We start from the raw sequence: 18,986 nt of genomic DNA on the forward strand, positions 1-18,986 counted from the left end.
TGTAAACAGTCAGTAATGATCTATAGAACATGCACAAAAGACAATTAGAGCCACATTTGAAAAATATGCTTCCCCTCCCATTCAATTCCTTTCTAAGCAAACCTAAGAGAAACATATATGTATATAGATGAATAAATGCACAGCACATATATATATATATATAAAGACATGTGTGTATATATATATGTATGCATATATGGATTTCATTAGCAGTCATACAATGTTCATTATCTTAAAAGCACTGCTATTTCCACAGCTCAAAAAAATGCCTAAAGTGAGCTGTTAAATCAACTGAAAAGTTTTTAATTACAATCAAAGTATCACTTCACTGAAGCTTTTTTTTCAGCAAACTAACATTTTTGTGAAGACTCAACCTGCTTTCTCTAACAACTGTGAACACAAAATATTATGCATCAAAATAGTGCCAGTTTCAATGTGCAGAGGGTTGGGGTTTTTTCTTCACAATGAGACTAAATGTAGCTGTAAAACATGTGCATAACTTCAGCAAGGGACTCTAAAAGGCTTCGGTCTCCTTGCTTGGTGCTCTCTTCCAGCAGTGTGATCCCAGAGGACAGCAACACTGTTGTGAGCCACAGTTTAAAGCAGCCTGAGAAGGAGAGGGACAGAAGAGCTGCCCAGCCCAGACCCCTCTCATCCCCACAACCCCATTTTTTGGAAGCCAGGCAAGAATGAAGTATGAGAGAAATCAGACCTAATGACTACAGGGGAGTTACTTCTGGTGTACAATGAGGTAAGTGTCAGGAAAATTAGGTCCATGAAGCGCCTATATTCCTTGTTACTACATGATCTAGAAACAAACGAAATACTCAAAAGATTACTAACTTGGTAAAAGAAAATGGATACAACTTTATATTTTATAAAGTGGACTCATTGAAAAGGGACAGCTTGTTCAAATACCATTTAGATTCTTACTGAAGAGAACAGGCAAGAAGGAAGCTTCAGACTGAGGTCACTCTATTACACATTTACATTGCAAAGATTTATTTGAGCTACTTCTGTGAGATTTATGCAATGTCTTAGGACTGCCAGGTGGTTGAAAGTCAGGTGTCTGGAAATCTTACTAAAAAGCTGAGTGGAGACATGTATAAAGAAATGGAATCAAACCTGAGTAAGCAGTTGCAGTTACATAATCTTTTAGGAAAGTGTGATTATTCAGTGTATTTCGCTGCTTCATCATATAAATAGTCTATCATTATTTGAACATAGTATTGGCCTGAGATCATGTATTGAACAACACAACAGATCCTACTTGAAATCCTACACAAATTGTAAGGAGAAGGAGGTGGTAATATCTACTTCTTCACATGACAGCAACACCAAAAAATTACAGGGGGAAAAACCCCTACAAAAGTGCTCTTTGGGTATTGCTTCTTTTCTACAGCATGTTTAATTTCTCAGGTGAATAAGAAAGGAAACAGCTTTACATCTATAATTTCAACTACTGTCAATAGATTTCTTGAAATTAATATTACTGATTTATAGCACTGCCTTGTCTGGCTTCCTGACAGCACACTTAGGAGACTCAAACCAGTTTCCTTGTTGGTCAGTGAACATTTTTTAGATATTTTTAATGGGACCTGCGCTGAGTCTGATCTATCATTGAATCTATATCTAAGATTATTCACATCTGTTGCTCAAGTGCTAGGGAAAACCAAAAAGAATTAGCAAATTGCCCTAAAAAGTAGAGACGTGTGGCATGAAAGCACTTTATGGACTTACACGATCATTGTCACAGGAATAGAAGCACAAATCAATTGTTTTCTAATAGAAGACATCCAAAGGAAACTAATGTCAATGGGCGAAAGTAGAGCCTATTAGAAGAAGCTGAGGGGACATGTGAAGTCTAAGGATACATATGAGTACCTGGGGCTCATCATGTTTACATCTGAGATGTTTACACTACATCAGGCTCCTTTTGAAGTCAATATAGAGAAATGGGCATTTCTAGGAGCCACTTATTCATGGACTCCTAGGGCTGACATCTACATCAGATCAGACGAACCGAGTTTTCCAAACACCTGTTTCCTCTTGTTGACATTGAAGGTATCCAAGGACTCTACCTTGGGTGTCAAGTATAGAGGAGAAGTACCTGAAGCTAAGGACTGAGGGAGCCCATATCACAGCCTACAGAACTACTCTTGCAATTCAAACGATACAGAAGCATATTGCACCACATCACATCCTTTGTGGTGGGGAACATCTAGAGTTTACCAGTCCTAAATTTCTGGTTTACCATTGTTACTGATCTTGACCCAGAGAAATAGCTGGTATGATTTACTTGTTCTAAGATTGCTTCTATTTGTAGTATATTCATGGTATATTTCAGTATTTATGTCTTGGACTTGGTGAGTACAAAGTCAATCTCATAGTTTCAAACATAATTTTTAAAAAATCCTTCTACTTGATGTTTTTAAATGAAAATTATTAGGAAAGAAAACTTTTACCCAAATGGATATGTTTGTAATGTTTACTTACTTTGACAAATTTCCTTGCAGCTGGAGAGGGTTGAAAGAGCAGATACTGGACAGCAAAAGAGATTCCTGTGTTCACATTTGCTTTGCTTTAAAGGAAAATTTCAGTGCTTTAGATTTCTCCCTTCCCAGGTAAAAGAAGAGAAAACAAAATACTGGTGCCAGGGACAGGTGCCTCTAATGTATTCTTGTCAGACATGCTGGGAACAGGAGAGCTCTATTTTTGAAATACTACTGTTAGCTACATTACGTGGAGGTCTTGTTAGCGGTAAGCAGCAAATTGGTGTTTAGCGATGCAGGTGACAGCACTTATTAATTTGGGGGAAAAGGAAAGAAATCTCCAAATTCTCAGGGAGACAGGCATAGTCTTGTGTGTCAATATGAGGAATTTATGCAAGCATCCTCTCATTTTAATGAGGTAGAAAAAGCAGCACCGCAGAGACAGTAATAAAATAAGAGCTTATGCTCTGATTTGGAAAACATGTTCTTAAACCATCTTTTTGCAGGACAGCACTTAATCCTCTGCTTAACTTTGATTTACACGGGTGCTTATTTGGTATCTTGGGTAGGAATGACTAAAGACTGGGATGAACAGTGTCTTAATTATTAATAAACACAGCTCTGCATTCATCTAATAATAATATTAGCAATAATAGTAATGACAATAAATTGTTGTTAGGTAGTTACTTTCATTTCAGTAGATCAAATATTAATCTGTACAAACACCAATGGTTTAAGGCTCCCTGCATTCCTGAGCTGGGAGGAGTCTTGGTCATTCTTCTATGGTGGCATAAAGCACCTAAAGAGGGCTAGTGTGAGCATCACACACCACTGTGAGCCAACCAGCCTGCTTGGTCTCCTGCAGCTACTTGCCAGTCTGTTCACTAGGAACTCTGAACAAACTGCAAAAAGTGAAATTCCCAGTCCACAAAAACCTTCTGTGTCAGAATGCAGAAATAGTGGAATGTCCTAATATCCCCAGTCCCTCATGCAGTCACAAGACCATCCTTTCCATTGTCATCATCTAGTAATGTACAAAGAGGAATGTAATTTTATTTACATTTCTCATTTGGGAAAAAAAAGAAAGAAATTTGCATCACCAGTGCAATTTTTTTTCTTTTAAATCAAACCAATTTGGAAAGAATAGAAGCATGAGATATGTCTGGTTTCTTGTCTGGATTACACTCCAAAGTTTGATGATCACACCCAGATGACTAAAATAATGAAGGTGATAGATTAGTGTATTGATGCATAATCACTGTCTAGCCTGCAAAACTCATGAGCTGCATGATTTTCAGAACAATTACTTGTAATTAAAGCAACACTGCTCCCCCCTCAAAGAAATATTTTGTGGATAACACCAATTAATTACATTTTTCAATGAGAATAGCTCCTAAATGCCTGTGCTGCTATTTATTTCTGACCACATGCAGAATTCTGAAGAGATATGAATTATGTATTGTTTAGTAGTATTATTTTGGGTTTGGGACTCTAAAAAATACCTCCCTTTCTTTTGATAGCATCTCTTGAATGAATTAAAAGCTAACCACTTCCACAGGGTGAGGATATGAACTGACTCTCATAATGATGAAAGGGAGTTTTTAGCCAGCCAGACATTGTCTGATGAAGTCAATACATCTATCCAGATTAACTATCTGCTTTTTCATCTTTTTTTTTGTTTGTTTTCCACACCCTTCAAAGATAAATTTGATGAAACTAAAAGGCACTCTCATGCCCTGGAAAGAAGAAATTTACCACTGTGCTAACTAAATGTTACTACATTGCCTTTAAAAAGTCAGAACATATCTTTTTTTCAGACTGAAATAATGTAGGTTTTCCTTCCACAGAAGTAGCAGTATAGGGTTATAACTGATCTCAGTATTAGAATATTGCTGTGAAAATAATAATAATAAAAAAGGTTCTTGCAGTATTCTAGATCTACACGTTTGAGCTATTAATTTAAACATTAATTAAAAGATGAGATAGGCATCTGAATCTTAGACTTGAAAGAGTAGTAAAAAAAAAAAAAAAAGAAAAAGAGGATAGGAACCATCCATGTTTTTTTTTTCTAGAACTGCACCTTTTTCTCATTGATTCTGCAAAAATGAACTCTACAGTCCATCTCTAAGTGAAATCAAATGCAAAGCTTGATCTTTATTCTGAGAGATGCTGTGTGTATGCAATTTCCATTAAATCTTTTATCCCCCTTCTCCCCTTCCCTAGTTACCACTGAAGCCTCTGAAAAATTTGGTTTGGTAACCACATCTATCTGATACCTTTCCTTCCGGCAGCTGTGGTTCCCTGAAGAGATAGATAGGTCTTACTCTCTTTTCTGCTTCGTAACAGTGAGTTCTCACTTCCTAAAAATGGCTAGGCTTCTCCTGATAAATCTTTTCCCAGGTTTGTATCACTGGCAGCCACATGAAGTGGTGTTTTCTCTCCAGAACCTCTCTTCCATGTGAATTGCCATCCTCATCTTGGGAAGTGTTCTGCAGAACACAGCTACAGCAGCTGCCAAGAGAGGAACAAGGACTGGACTCCTGCCTTCCAAGTTTGCTCCTGCCACCCTGAAAATGCCTGTGTACCCAACGGGCATATGAGCAGCTGTACTCAGAGAAAAGCATGTTTAATACATCATACATGTCACACATGCCATGGGAACAAACAGCAAGACAAAATTTCCTTTAAAATCAATCAGCACTCTCAGCAGAGAAACTTATCCTTATAACCAGACACTCACTTGTGAGTAGTAAAGACTGAAATCATGGCCTTGATTCATTTTTGTTTTTCTGATCTGTCATGCTGAGGTCTCTGCAGCAGCTCAACCACCCAAGGAACTGCCTGCTCAGACTTTTCCATGACCCACAGAAACATTCTCCATGTCTGTTTTGGCAGCTGGGCGTAACTCAATCTGCTATGGTATCCACGCTTAGACAATTCTACGAGTAAGCAAAACAGCTACTGTTTTCATCTTACCATGTTTTTCATAGTATCTGGATATTGAAATAACACTGCCAAAAAATTGACATCTTATGCTTTGACAATGGTTGCTCCTGATCATACACAGTAATACATGATCTCAGGCACAGCAAGGGGCCCAAGCCTGGGCTTTCTGACGTGTCAATCAATCCTCAGCACCCATCAGGCACACACACACACGCTCCCACTAGCCAGCAAGTTCAAGCACTTCCACTTGCAAATAGCTGCAGTGACGCTGGAAAAAGAGGCATGTTTTCCAGAATGTTGTGAACTTGTGAAAACAATTCTGCAACTGAAACTGAGAATAGCCTTCGCAATCACTACCCCTCTCAGGCAGCCAGCTCACTCTTGGGTGCTATAAATACACAGTAATACACCGTACCAAGAAACCATGATACAGTAATGTTACAGTAAATTCTAGTGGAATTGCTTTTGAGGTGCACCAGCCTGTGAAAGAGGAAGAGAAATGGGAGACACTCACATGTTCGAGTGAATGAAGAGGAAATACTTTCGCAACCTCATTTCCCTACCTCTGAACACAGCTCTCCTGTACTTTGTCTGTAGCCTATGGTGCCCTGGCAGCCCATTCATGCATAGAAAGACTTGGCAGAACACATGGTTACCCTTACACAGAATTCTTTCGCCATGTGTGTTTAATATATCTCTGTGATCTGATTCAAGTAGAGCAGATTTGAATATCTCATTATACAGAGACCAATATGTCTTCATACACACAGTAATTATATTGTTCATTCTGATGCTAGAACACTGGATCTCTTGCTGAAAGTCAGAGGATTCGCATACATTTTTCAGTCACTTAGACATAAGTGACTATGCTGACACTCAGATTCTAAACAAATTGGTAATGAGCTTCCCCACTTTTATTTCCCCCTTCCAAAAAGCAGATTTCTCAGCCTCTCAGAGAAGCAGAATGGAAGAGCTTAAACGAGAAGACGTGCACACATGACTACAGTCTAAGGAATAGAAGCCCATTTCTCAGCCAGTATGAACTGCCAGAGCTGTGTTGGCTCCTTGGGGAGAGGGGAAAAGGCAGGAGAAGCAAGGGGATGAAAACACTTTAACCACACTTCAGATGACTACCTTTGTACTTTGATTTTGTAACTAAGATTTATCTAAATCTTAGCCAGTGAGTGTTTTCCAGTAATGGAAACATGGGCTGCAATCAATCGTTTCTTTGTTTCTGTGCTTCGCTACTTTTTATTTTTGTAGTAGCCTTTCTGTTTTGATAGCAAAAGTTTTACTTGTGATGGTACTTAATGTGTACTCTTTGGGGTTCCCAATGTCTAGGGGTGCTTCAGGACTGCAGTGTACTCTCTGGGCATAGACATACATAGGACAAACTGTCTAGACAGACAACACTTCATGTGACCAGAAGTGAGTTTTGCCATTTAAAGGACATGCCTATGACCATCACAATGACTAGCACAAGAGCACCCCTTGAGCAATGTCCTTGGGATGTGACCTTGTGTTGCCCCACAGATGATGCCTCGGGCAGGCTGCAGGCATTCAGAGCACTCAATGCCCAGACCCCCCTCCCTCCATCACCACTTATGGGTATAACTCCCTTTTTCAGCGTTACCCTATAAAGATCTGTAGCCTTTGGGTTCTAATTAGTTGGCAGTCATCTTTTCTTCCCTTCCAGTACCTTGATATGTAAGGTCAGGTGTTGAAATGCCACTTGGGTGTCTGGGACCTGAGAGTTAGCAGCTGGCTTTCAGTCAGTTCCCAAACCATTTTCTGTGGGGGTCTGTATTCACTCAGAGTTCGCCATGACATTCATACCCTCATTATTATCCTGAGTTAATTAAATTTCATATTGTTCTTAATTGTGTATGTGACCCCTGAGACAATGTGAAGGATTCATTATTGAAAAGATAGAGTTTTATTTAGTGCAGAATTCAGCGCTAAGAGAGACCTCACTTCACCTATCCAGGGAAAAAGAAGCAATAGAAGGGAAATAGCTTCTGGCATGTTGGTCAAGTGTAAAACCAGAGAGCAAGGCTAAAAAAGGCAAGACCAGAAGGGTGAGAATAAGAAAATTTAAGCACATGTATTTAAGTTTAGTCTTAGACTAAAATGTACTAATAATGTTATGTGGCATCTTTCACCAATGTTTTATGCAAAAGTTTCTAATGCAGATTTTACTCCATTTTCAGTCACAAAATGATACAGATGCAGGAAGGAAAGGTGTGCAACAGGATGATTGACTGTACCCATGTGGCTTGGTGCCTGTGTATGGAGCTGGCAGTGACAACATGCCCGCCTTCCCACTTTGGAGGCTGTAGGGGCCATCTGTGGGCATCAATCTAGCCACTTGCTTGCTGATCTGCTCCTTCACTACACTGAATGTCTTTCCACATTCTGTGGAAAATAAATTATACCACTGTGCAGCATAGCACGTGACTTCTTGAAGGGGTGATGAACCTTTAGTAACGAAATTCCTTGTCAATGTATGTGGCTCACTCCATGTATTCAGACTATCAGCTAGTTGCTCCCCCTGGTGAAAACTGGAAGTACATGTGCTTTCTCTGCAGTAATATAATATGATGCCCCAGTGATATTCTCCTATCACAGGCAACATCCTCTTGTCTGTCTCTCTGGTTGTGGGAAAATAATTGAACACACAGTATGTGTGCTTGTTCTCGGAAACTTCCAGATGTCTTTACTGGTTTCCATGTTTTTGTCAAACCATTGTGGATGCCCTTCCACTGCTTCCCATACAAAAAGGAGTTCTGGCTGAATAGAAGTGTGTACCAGCTGGCAAAGGGATGGGTTCCCAGCAGGCTTTTGGCATTTGATATGCCTAATGTATGCGAACAGGTTGATATGATTAAGGTTAATGAATAAGAGACAATTCCAGACTTTTCTAATTATTGTATAGCATTAAATATTTTCTGGCACTTTTTATTTTGAAGCAGCCAAGAAGCTATTTAATGTTCATAATGGCAGCTTGATGGTTAATAGATAAGGATGCTCAATCCTTCTTCCACCATTGCTGTGATCACAAACTAAACCACAGTTGTGAGCTGAAAAGAATACAGCACAAAACAGAACTGTATTTCTGGATGCCTACATTTGAAAAGCTTCCCCATGGGCAGGACCAAAACTACATGGGTTTCATTTTAATACCATTCGGTAGAAAGTTACTGGGCAGTGATATGGGGAATTCTACATCTGTAAAACCAAGGGGAGAGAAATCGTTGTAGCCAGCACACTACAATTTACTGATTGGCTTGGGTCTCCTTCCAGCCCCACAGTATTCCCAGCTCTCTTTGTGCTGTACTCAGGAAGGGCACAAAGCTGTTTTCTTTCCAGAAAAATTTACCAATGGGCCTGACTGCTTAATTGGTTTGGCATAGGATACCAGAGCTCCACCATTTGTCTACACTTCCTGTTTGCTGCTGGTCTGTAATTCAGGCTGTGGAACTGCTCTTCAAAGTTTAGTGTGGTATGGTGTGGCAGATTGTGTAGCAGATTGCATGGCTTCGTATTTGGTGACAAATTCAATGTTATTTAGATGGCTTTAGGTAGTTCTTGACCCTCCACCCTCTTGGCTACTCATCTTCAGCTCCATGTCACTGCACATCTTTGCTTAGCCTAGTGTTTGTATGGCTGTTAAGTACAGCAGTTCAGGGAACTGATCTAGTGGGAAGAGCAGATCTTGATTTCCCTACCTTGTTCACAGTTTGGCTGTGCAGGCAGCTGTGCCAATGCTGTCCAGAACACCAGCCCTGGTGCTGGAGGGACTCCTTGAGGAACTGTGGTCTGCACCAGTCATCACGCTGTCCATGGAAGCACAAGTCCCTGCAGTGTGCTCACAGCAATAACCCAGAGTTTGCACTGCTTTTTGAGATTTTTTCATGCAGAGACTAGAGGATTTCTAATATCAGGGTGATCTGTTTGGCTTAATTGTATTTGTCTTCTACTTTTTCAATACAATATTCAAGAGGAGGTGGTGCTGCACATAGAATAAGAAATTAACTTTATGAAGGTTTCTTGACTTGATTTTTAATTTTTTTTTAATAAATTGTTAAAACAGATAATTTGGGAGATCTGTTACAGAAGAAGCATCAGGTTGTGAAAGAGGAATGTTGAAGGCTTAAGGCTTTGGTGGACAAAAGGCTGAACATGAGCCAGCAACATACACTTGCAGGCCAGAAAGCAAACCATATCCTGGGCTCCATCAAAAGAAGTGTGGCCAGCAGGTTGAAGGAGATAATTCTGCCACTCTTTTCTGCTCTGGTGAGACCACGGAGGAAGTATTGTATGTAGCTCTAGAGCCTTCAGCACACGGAAGACATGAGCTTTTGGAACATGTCCAGACAAGGGCCACAAAAATGATCAGAGAGCTGTAACACTTCTTCTGCTAAAAAAGGCTTGGAGAGTTGGAGTGTTTCAACTTGGAGAAGAGAAGGCTCTGGGGGCACCTTGTTATGGCCTTTCAATAGTTAAAGGAGGCTTACAAGAAATTTGGGGACAGACTTCTTAATAGGGCCAGTAACAGTTTTAAACTACAATAGGATAGAGTAGGCAAAAGGAAGATGTTTTTTACTACAGGGGTGGTGAAACGCTAGCACAGGTTGCCCAGACAGGTGGTAGATGCCCATCCCCGGAAACATTCAAGGTGAAGCTGGACAAGACTGATGTAGTTGAAGATGTCCCTGCTTACTGCAGGAGAGGTGGACTAAATGACCTTTAAAGGTCCCTTCCAAACCAAACAATTCTGTGATTCTGTTCTATGTTAACTTAAAAATGTTATTTCTTCTGCTGATTAGGAAAAAACATTATAAAGCAATTGACAGCCAGATTCTCATCTCATCTGTTTTAGTAAATCTCCACTGAAGTCACTGGAGCTTTGCTGATTTGCTGGTCAGTTGAAGATCTACTCACAACTTTTTATAACTTAAATTAACTCCTACAGTAGCTTATTTTTCACCTGCAGGAAGGATTTGTTAGTTTGGGGTTTTTTTTTCTGAATTTTTAGAGCATCTTTAGTTTTATTTTAAATTTGCTTTTACTATTGATGGTAGTTTTTGACTCTTGTTCTCATAATTTATCTGTTAAAAGTTCTTCTGAGTGTCAAATGCTTAGAGTATCTTTCAGATTCTCAGGTGACTAAGATAGGATTCTTTTTTTAATTAAAACGAAGAAGATTGAGTTTCAGGGCAATCATGTTTTGATATTCCCATATGTATCTAAAGTCACTCAGATTAGGAGAACTGGGCTTCAGTTTTTGAAATCAGACTTCTTTAAATTTGGCTCTGAAAGTGCATTTCCCCATCTGACCAAAATACCAGTGGTTTTAAACATTATATGGTAAGCCCTCATCAACCCTGATAGATGCTAAATGGTATATTGCTTTATGATTTGATTCTGACGTCATTTCTTATGCTGTAAATCCAGTGTAACTCCTTCAAATTCAGTAGAATTACTCTAAGTTTACACTGCCATAATGAAGGTTAAAGTCTGTCTCTAGACTTCTACTCCCCTAAAGAAAAATTATTTGCCATGGTAACAGTGTAACCAAAACCTTTATGTCAAATAATAGAAATTAATACAGCAATACTGAAAGATTTGGAGTTAGGCTAATTTAAACACATAAAATCTGACCTTCTGTTTACCTGAATTAAAATACCATCTTTGGAGTATTTTACTGAACTTACCTAATTATTACAACTAATTGGAATTCAGAATGTCCACCTCTCAGACACCACATCAATAACATCACTGAATAATGCAGGGCTAGGCTTCCTTGTTTGAGTGAGAGAGATTCTGTTGGCCAGGTGTGATGGATCAGTGTCACACTATTCAGTGTCATTGTCTTTTCAAGCCAAAGGTGTATGGTCACCATCACTTTTGAGGTCCACCTGTGCACAAAGGTACTGAAGCATTCACACTGTGTATAGGTCACTTCTGCACCACCCTTGCTCATTTTCCCATTCCTTTCAGAGATGCCTTGCTCCCCTCCCTTCCAGCCTCAGAAACTCGCATGTCATCAGATAACAGACATCCCTAGCTTGACAAGCAAATATATTCAAAGCAAACCAGATGCAGGAAGAAGATAGAGCTAATGCAAGTGAGCAGCACAGTCCAACAGTGTCTCCAGCTTCAGATTCCACAGCTGGACTCTGAGGCCCTCTCTCCTGTTGTGCAGCAGCAAAGGCCCCGAGCACATCTCTTCTTTCCAGTGAATGAAGCATATTGGAGCTCACTGTGAGAGTTTTTGCTGAGATTCAAGTTCTCACAATGACGCTTCTCTCTCTTCAGTGTTTCTTCTCCCATTGCCCTTACAAGACAATAGCATAGTGATGGCTGCTTGATGCAGGAGGAGAGGGAGCCAGCAATGGCAAGGAGTGGCTGATGAAAGTAGACATTGGGATCAAGACTTGCATACAATGAAGGTTTATGACTTTCAAAGCAGTAAGCATCTTAGCACTGCAGCAGCTCCAGCCGTGGTCAGGGGCTCTGCACAGAACAGGTGGGCAGAACATCCATCACAATTTGGTTCATTTGGCTCTGATGGGTAAATGAATGTGATTTCACAGTGTGTGACTCCACCTCCTGCTTCAAACTTTTCTCATCTGTTCCCCCTTGTATAGAATGTGGTCTCAAGCCCGATACAAAAAGTTCACCATCTTGCTCTTAAAAAAATAAGGGAGCACCAAAAAAAAAAAATCCTCCCATTTCTACTCTACATTTTTTTTCTGATGAAAGCTTAAGTGCTCTTGATGTAGGCATAAATTGGAATACAGGGTTGCTAAGGTAAGACAGAGAACAAGTAGCATGATGGTTCTATTGACTTTGATAAGTTTAGATGCCAGGACAAACTAAGATACCTGCAGAACCTTGAACAAACAAGGACTGAGGAGGAAAAAGTAAAACAAACAAACAAACAAAAAACTTTGAATTGCCCAGCAAATGTAATTCAGGTTGTCAGATTCCAAATAACCTTTACAACCCTTTCCTCTGCATTTCCTGAGAATGATGATAGTCATCTTCCTCACCAGCTGAGATGTAGCTGAGACTTCCATGAAAGCTATCTTTCTTCGTTCCTTAGTTGACTACCCTTCATTTACAGTGTACTCTTCTGTTGCTATCATGGGTCCTTTGCAGCCTTGATCAGGTCTCTACCACCTTGTCTTGCCACCAGGTAAAATGGCAGCCTGCAGCTCCTTATGACAAGCAACACATGCAGCTGCAAGTTCTAAATCTGCCTGGAACCTCGCTCACAGAGCAGTATGCAGTGGGAACCTGCATCCTTCCACACATAGGATGATGGTCATGATCAAGAACATCCTGCTGTCAACTGCTGATTGCAAAACGCATGGAGATATCAGTGAGAAACACTGATGTCCTACTGCTGAAAAAGTGTCCTGGGTGTAATATGAGCTTCTTTACTGTGAAAATAGAAGAACATCTTCAAGGAGTTCTCCAGAAGGATCGTCAGAACTAATTCAGCAGGGCTAAGTTCTCACCCTCCTGATGAGCCAAGGCCAAAGTGAAAAGTGAGGTTGTAGGCACTGGGGATGCAGCATACAAATGTTATGTGGGGAATTAAATTAAAACATACATGTGCCATGTATGAAGGGGGCAAAGTGCACTCTGAAAAATAATGCATGAACCCAGCACTAATGACTGCAGAACAGGTAGCATAGACAGATTAAAAACAATTCCACAGGCATGCCACAGGATTGCTTTTTAGTTGTGGATGCAATATTCACTTCTTACATAGAAAAGCTTTAGCTACATTCCTGCGCTTGATTAGGGTGAAGATGGAATTGAACATTGCTTTCTTACATCAACATCCAGAATGGACCAGTAGTTCATCCTATCCATGCTGCCAGTTTTGCCTGGAGTCCCCTTCAGATATAGCAGCCTGTGTACAAACTGCGGGGGAGCTGTTCACACCCAGCTAGAGCTGTGAAAAGTAGCAGGCACCTGAGACAAGCTGCCACCAGTGGCAATCATCAGCAAGGAAGTCTTCTGAATTGCTCAGTTTACGATTTATGCTGGCCCTGTATTTAACTATACTAATGACAACTTGGGGCAGAGGTGTCATTTCAGCATTTAGGCAACCTCATACCCCTCTCCTACTCATCACTGAGCAATACTTTTGTTTCTATCCTCTAACCGATCTCATGTGATTTAAAGTGGCTGAAATAGGTAATAAAGATAGTAGTTGTTATTGTGTCGTGTTTACATGCACTGATGTGCAGTAGAAACAGGGGGGAAAAGCGATTGTGGTCAAGTGAACTAGTGCAGGATAAAGAGAGATAAATAATTCAGATTCCAATTATAACAGAAGAGTGCAGCTCCTTTAAAGAGGAGGGAGACTATCTTTGTGTGAATTGGTATGCAGTGGCTGTTTAGTAGCCATAGCATGTAATCTAGCATTAGTATTAACATAAATCAGTGGCAGGAATTAACAATATTTCCGAAGTCTTATATGATAACTGGATCCACACTATATTGTTTAGTCCTCCTGGGCATTTTAATAATCATGTAATAGAAATGTTGGAGTAGCTGAGATATTCTTTATATTGCTCTATGAAAGGTCTTTAACACAATGTCTTTAGCAGACAGTTTTGATAGAATGTGTTGTACAAAAAGAAATATGCCTATTTTGGTAACACGGGTATGTTTCATTAGCTCAGCCTGCAGCGATATGACATTACATTTAAAAAGGAATACAATTAATAACAATGAGAGGGTTTTTTTAGCTCTCAGAGTATAGCTGGAGGAACTGAGCAAGGTGTCAGGGCAATTAAATAGAAGCACTGTATTACCTTTGTCTGAACACTCATAACATCATCCTCTCTCAATATGTTGAATAGGGGATTTTTTTTCAGTAGGATTCCTAATTTATTTTGATGTTTCTATAACTCAGATAATAAAAATATGGACTCTTTTATTAATCTTTAAAAATGAACAAATCTTGGAAATTAGCATGTCTGTGGATCCATATATTTTCAATTTTCCGTAAAGCATGGAATGATTGTATGAGAGATACACAATAGCTTCTCAGCACTGAACTCAATGGAACCATCATATCAGTGCCATGGAAAAGTACAAAATACTGCCAGTCCATGTACAGCACATGGATTAAATAACTGCAGTCCAGGGGAAAAGTCATACTTTGAGACTATTAAAACAATCAGCAGAGGTGTTATTTTCTTCAGTATTAACCTTTATGTTCTACATTTAATGACAACGAAACTGGTGGAACAAAATCCTTCCTTGGAGTAACAATATCCAGCATTTCTTTCATCTCTAAAGAGGCTTCTTAATATCTCACAATCCTAAAAATTCTATTTTTGCCCCACTGCAGGTCATATTTAATTAAAAAAAGAGGAGATAAATGGCTTGGGCTCATCTGAGCCAGTGAATGGGAGGCAGAGATCTCTGGCCTCCTGGGATAAACATCAACACAGCAGGGACACTGCAAGGATGGCCTCAGGGAGCAGAGTCCTTCTTGCTCAGGACAGTCCTTCACGTTGCATTCACTTCTCCGCTTGAGGGTCTTTTGGTTGTTCCAGTCTGGCCTGCCCGTCTAGATAGGAAGGTCAGGGGCATGACCTGGCCACAGGAATGAGGGCAACAAAGACATAATCCAAAGCTTCACTGCAACTGACACCTAAACACATATGGACTCTTTGAGAAAAGAAGGTTGAAAGCGTCCCTTTTGCAGGGGCAGCTTGCTGGTACCATTCATATTCTTACAGCAATGGGAGTTGTGGGAAACGCATTAGGCAGGTGCCAGAGCAGAAGTGACCTTCCCCTCTCCCGACACGTCTATGTGTCCTAGGTGTACTATCACCATTTTCTGGGTGCCCAGCAGCAGCACACCAGAGGCTGCAGGAAAACACTGTCCTGGGGCCCAAGGGAATTAATGATCAACACCACAACCGTTCATGAGTAACATATTCCAGCTCAGCTGAGAACAGTTTCCTAACTCGAAGAGCTCTAGGTTACTCCTCCCACAGCAGCTCCCGGGTTAATGGCACACGGCGCCGGCCACCCTGTCTCGTCCTCGGGCAGCAGCTGCCCCGGCCCTGCTTAGCCCTGCATGTATGCGGCGGCACACGGCGCCTCGAGCGATTAAATCACCTCAACCTGCTGGCAACGGCCTCCCCTCCCCTGCTAAGTGTTATTGACAGACCCATCAAAGGCAGTGATGCATCGGCGCTCACCTCAGCCCCAACGGGCTGAGCTGAGGGCGACATGTGGTCGCCGTGGCAACAAGCGGGGCGCAGGGCCTGCCGGGAGGGGTGTGGCAGGCACCTGGCAGCCATTTTGTCGGGGCCCAGTGGAGGGGCCTTGCGCCCTCTCATTGATCTGCTGGTCCTCAGCGCTATCGACCGCTCCAATTTGCAGGAATTTATGGTATTGATGTGGGGCTGATTAACATTTTGCGCCAGAGCGGTTCAATACGGGCTGGTAACAGCTTTTAATGATTAATTGACTTTTATGATTCCACCTCAGCGCTGTCAGCGAGCTGTGAACAGCGGGTGCGCTCCTCCCTGAGCTGCTCTCCTCCCTGAGCTGCTCTCCAGTGGCACAGGCAGTGATTGAGTGCCTGGGAAATTAGTGTCCTTGCTGTCTCGTTTTATAAAAGATAAATGCTATGACATTTAATGCAGACCTTAATTTAGAACAGAACTAAGCAGATCATTTTGCAATTTAATCATAAACAGGTAAATATCAAAACTGGTTTAGCGTTTCATGGGTTAGGTGGACAGACAGCAAAGCTGACTACAACCACAAAGCTGACTACAACGTACTGCCTGCTTTCACTCACATAGGTGAACTCAACACGGACTTGGCTTTCTGAAGCTTTACAATACTCTGTGCTGTAGCTGTGACCCAGGAAGTCCTAACAGCTTGAGGTCCTGGAAGAGAGTTCCATGGAGACTGGGGCACTGAAACACCAGAAGGTTTTTCCATCTTCATCCAAGAGAGTAACATCCAGCACACAGCACTCCTTCACAGTGCCTTCCAGCTCCTCTGTCTGCTAGGACAAACCAGGGATGGTGGCTAAAGGACCATGCTCCATGTTGTCCTGCAGGCTGCTGACAGCTGTGAGCCTTACATACCCATCTGCAATCTCACCTTTTCTGCAGAAGAGGTCCCTGAATGTCCCACACATACAGACACAGGTTCCACTCCGGATATCAAAGTGTAGACAGTAGCCATGTGTGGTAGGTTGAAACTACCCCCCAACATAAAATTGCCAGCTCAGTTAAAAAGCAAATTAAGCTGTATTTACAAGCAAAACTCCAGTCTAAATATGACATGCAATGAATATGTACAAAATATACGATATTCACATATATATATATGTATATTTATAAACAGCACGAGAACACCCCTGGACAAAACAAGGGGGCTGCTAATAGCTTCCCCCTCCCTGCACCCTTCCCTGCCTCTGTATACCAGACAAGAGAAAGAGCAGAGAGTTGCTGTTAGTACTTAACCACAACAAAGCAACGCAGCCAAGGTCAGCAAAGCCAGTGGAAGCCAGAAGCTAGTACCTGCTACAGCGAGGAAGCAAAAAAGAAAGTTAGTTTACAGATCTAACTTTTATCGTTTTTTTTTCTGTCCAATGGGATTATTTAGACCTTATCGTTATTTTCCTTTTTTTACATCCAATGGTAATTTATTTACATTCTACTGCTTTCTGTTCAAGATCTGTGGAAAATTTTCTGGGCATAGTTTAAAAGTACCACACCATGCAGTCCATACTCTGGGTCAGTATCATCCAGTAGAGGCTGATGAGGCAGAGGGGCATATGGACAAGCAGCAGAACCCAAGATGCTTCTCTCCATGAGCTGATGAGAATGAAGACTGGCTGAGACAAAAGCAATCTCCTTTGTGTCGTTCCAAAGGCCTACTAAGAGTCCTGGCTTCAGAGTGAAGAGCTGGACAATTTTGTCAGCACCAAGTGCTGTGAGATCAGTGAGATGGTATTCAGCAATCAGGGAATGGTAATAAGGTCCCTTCCTGCTCTGAGGAAATAAAGGCACAACTCCATAGAGCCTGAGTGTTGCGAGGACATCCAAGCATGGCCAGTTGATACCATACCAAAATATACTGAGATGCATCCTGAAATGATACTTTTCTCCTTTAGGTTCCATTCTTCTCCTTCAAGACAAGCATTCAGCTCAAGCCAGCGGTTCTCGTGGCTTCTTTGTTTTTACAAAGTCTACAGATCTAATGACTCTTGTTTGGACAGCCGCTGTTTGTCTGGAGATGTGTTTTTTCTTCCAGTGGTCAGAACTTTTATCTTGCAGACCAGCACAGCCTGAGCAAAGAGTTTGTGTTGGTCCTGAGTTCATTTTCCAAAATGCCCTTTTTGGTTTGAAACTCTGGGAGTAGTTTGCCAGCCAGATGGCATTGTCACTGGCCAGCTGATAGAAGCTCCTGTTCACACAGCCCATGGACTGCAGGAATTCAGCATCCAGAATGGAAAAGATCTTTATTAGCAATTCTGGTGGCAGGCTTTCAATGCTCCACCTGGGCTCTGGTTTCATAGCAGGTCTTAAACACAGACTCTCAACTCCAGCCCTTACATCTTCAGAACCATCCCCAGGCCAGGCAGCAAAGCTCCTTGACCTGGGCCTGACAGCACGGCCGAGATGAGGGGCACCGGTAGCAGGCACAGGGCTAAAAGATGGCAGCAGGCCTGTGGAGAAGGACCTGGGAGTCCTGGTGGATAACAAGTTATCCATGGGTCAGCAATGTGCCCTTGTGGCCAAGAAGGCCAATGGGATCCTGGGGTGCATTTAGAGGAGTGTGTCCAGCAGATTGAGAGAGGTTCTCCTCCCCCTCTACTCTGCCCTGGTGAGACCGCACCTGGAATATTCCATCCAGTTCTGAGCTCCCCAGTTCAAGAGGGAGAGGGATCTGCTGGAGACAGCAGCGGAGAGCTACCAGGATGATTAAGGGACTGGAGCATATGCTCTATGAGGAAAGGCTGAGAGACATGGGGCTTTTTAGTCTGGAGAAAAGAAGACTGAGAGAGGATTTAATAAATGTTTATAAATATCTGAGAGCTGGGTGTCAAGAGGGAGGGGACAGGCTCTTCTCAGTTGCACCCTGTCATAGAACTAAGGAATGGATATAAACTACAGCACAGGAGGTTCCACCTCAACATGAGGGGGAACTTCTTCACTGTGAGGGTCACAGAACACTGGAACAGGCTGCCCAGGGAGGTTGTGGAGTCTCCTTCTCTGGAGACTTTCGAGACCCATCTGGATATGTTCCTGTGCAACCTGTGCTAGATTCTGTGGTCCTGCTCTGGCAGGGGGGTTGGAGGTCCCTTCCAACCCCTAACATGCTGTGATCCTGAGATCCTGTGACAGCAGAAGTAAAGTGCAGTAGGCAGTGGGAGAATGGCAGGAGTAAGAGAAGATAATGAAACTTAGAGCAAGCAAATTTTTAATAAGAGCAGTGTAAGTTTAGACAGTGTCACATCCGCAATTCAGGTTTTCCCAC

At 41.7% G+C, this 18,986-nt stretch overlaps 1 pseudogene; it reads right to left on the minus strand.

The window, feature by feature from the left end:
- Nucleotides 1-16,212: 16,212 nt before the first annotated feature.
- On the minus strand, nt 16,213-18,022 carry LOC128968012 (F-box only protein 15-like; annotated as a pseudogene).
- Between the last annotated feature and the right edge of the window lie 964 nt (nt 18,023-18,986).

Source organism: Indicator indicator, chromosome 1 (genome assembly GCF_027791375.1).
Source record: "Indicator indicator isolate 239-I01 chromosome 1, UM_Iind_1.1, whole genome shotgun sequence".
Taxonomy (NCBI): Eukaryota; Metazoa; Chordata; class Aves; order Piciformes; family Indicatoridae; genus Indicator; species Indicator indicator.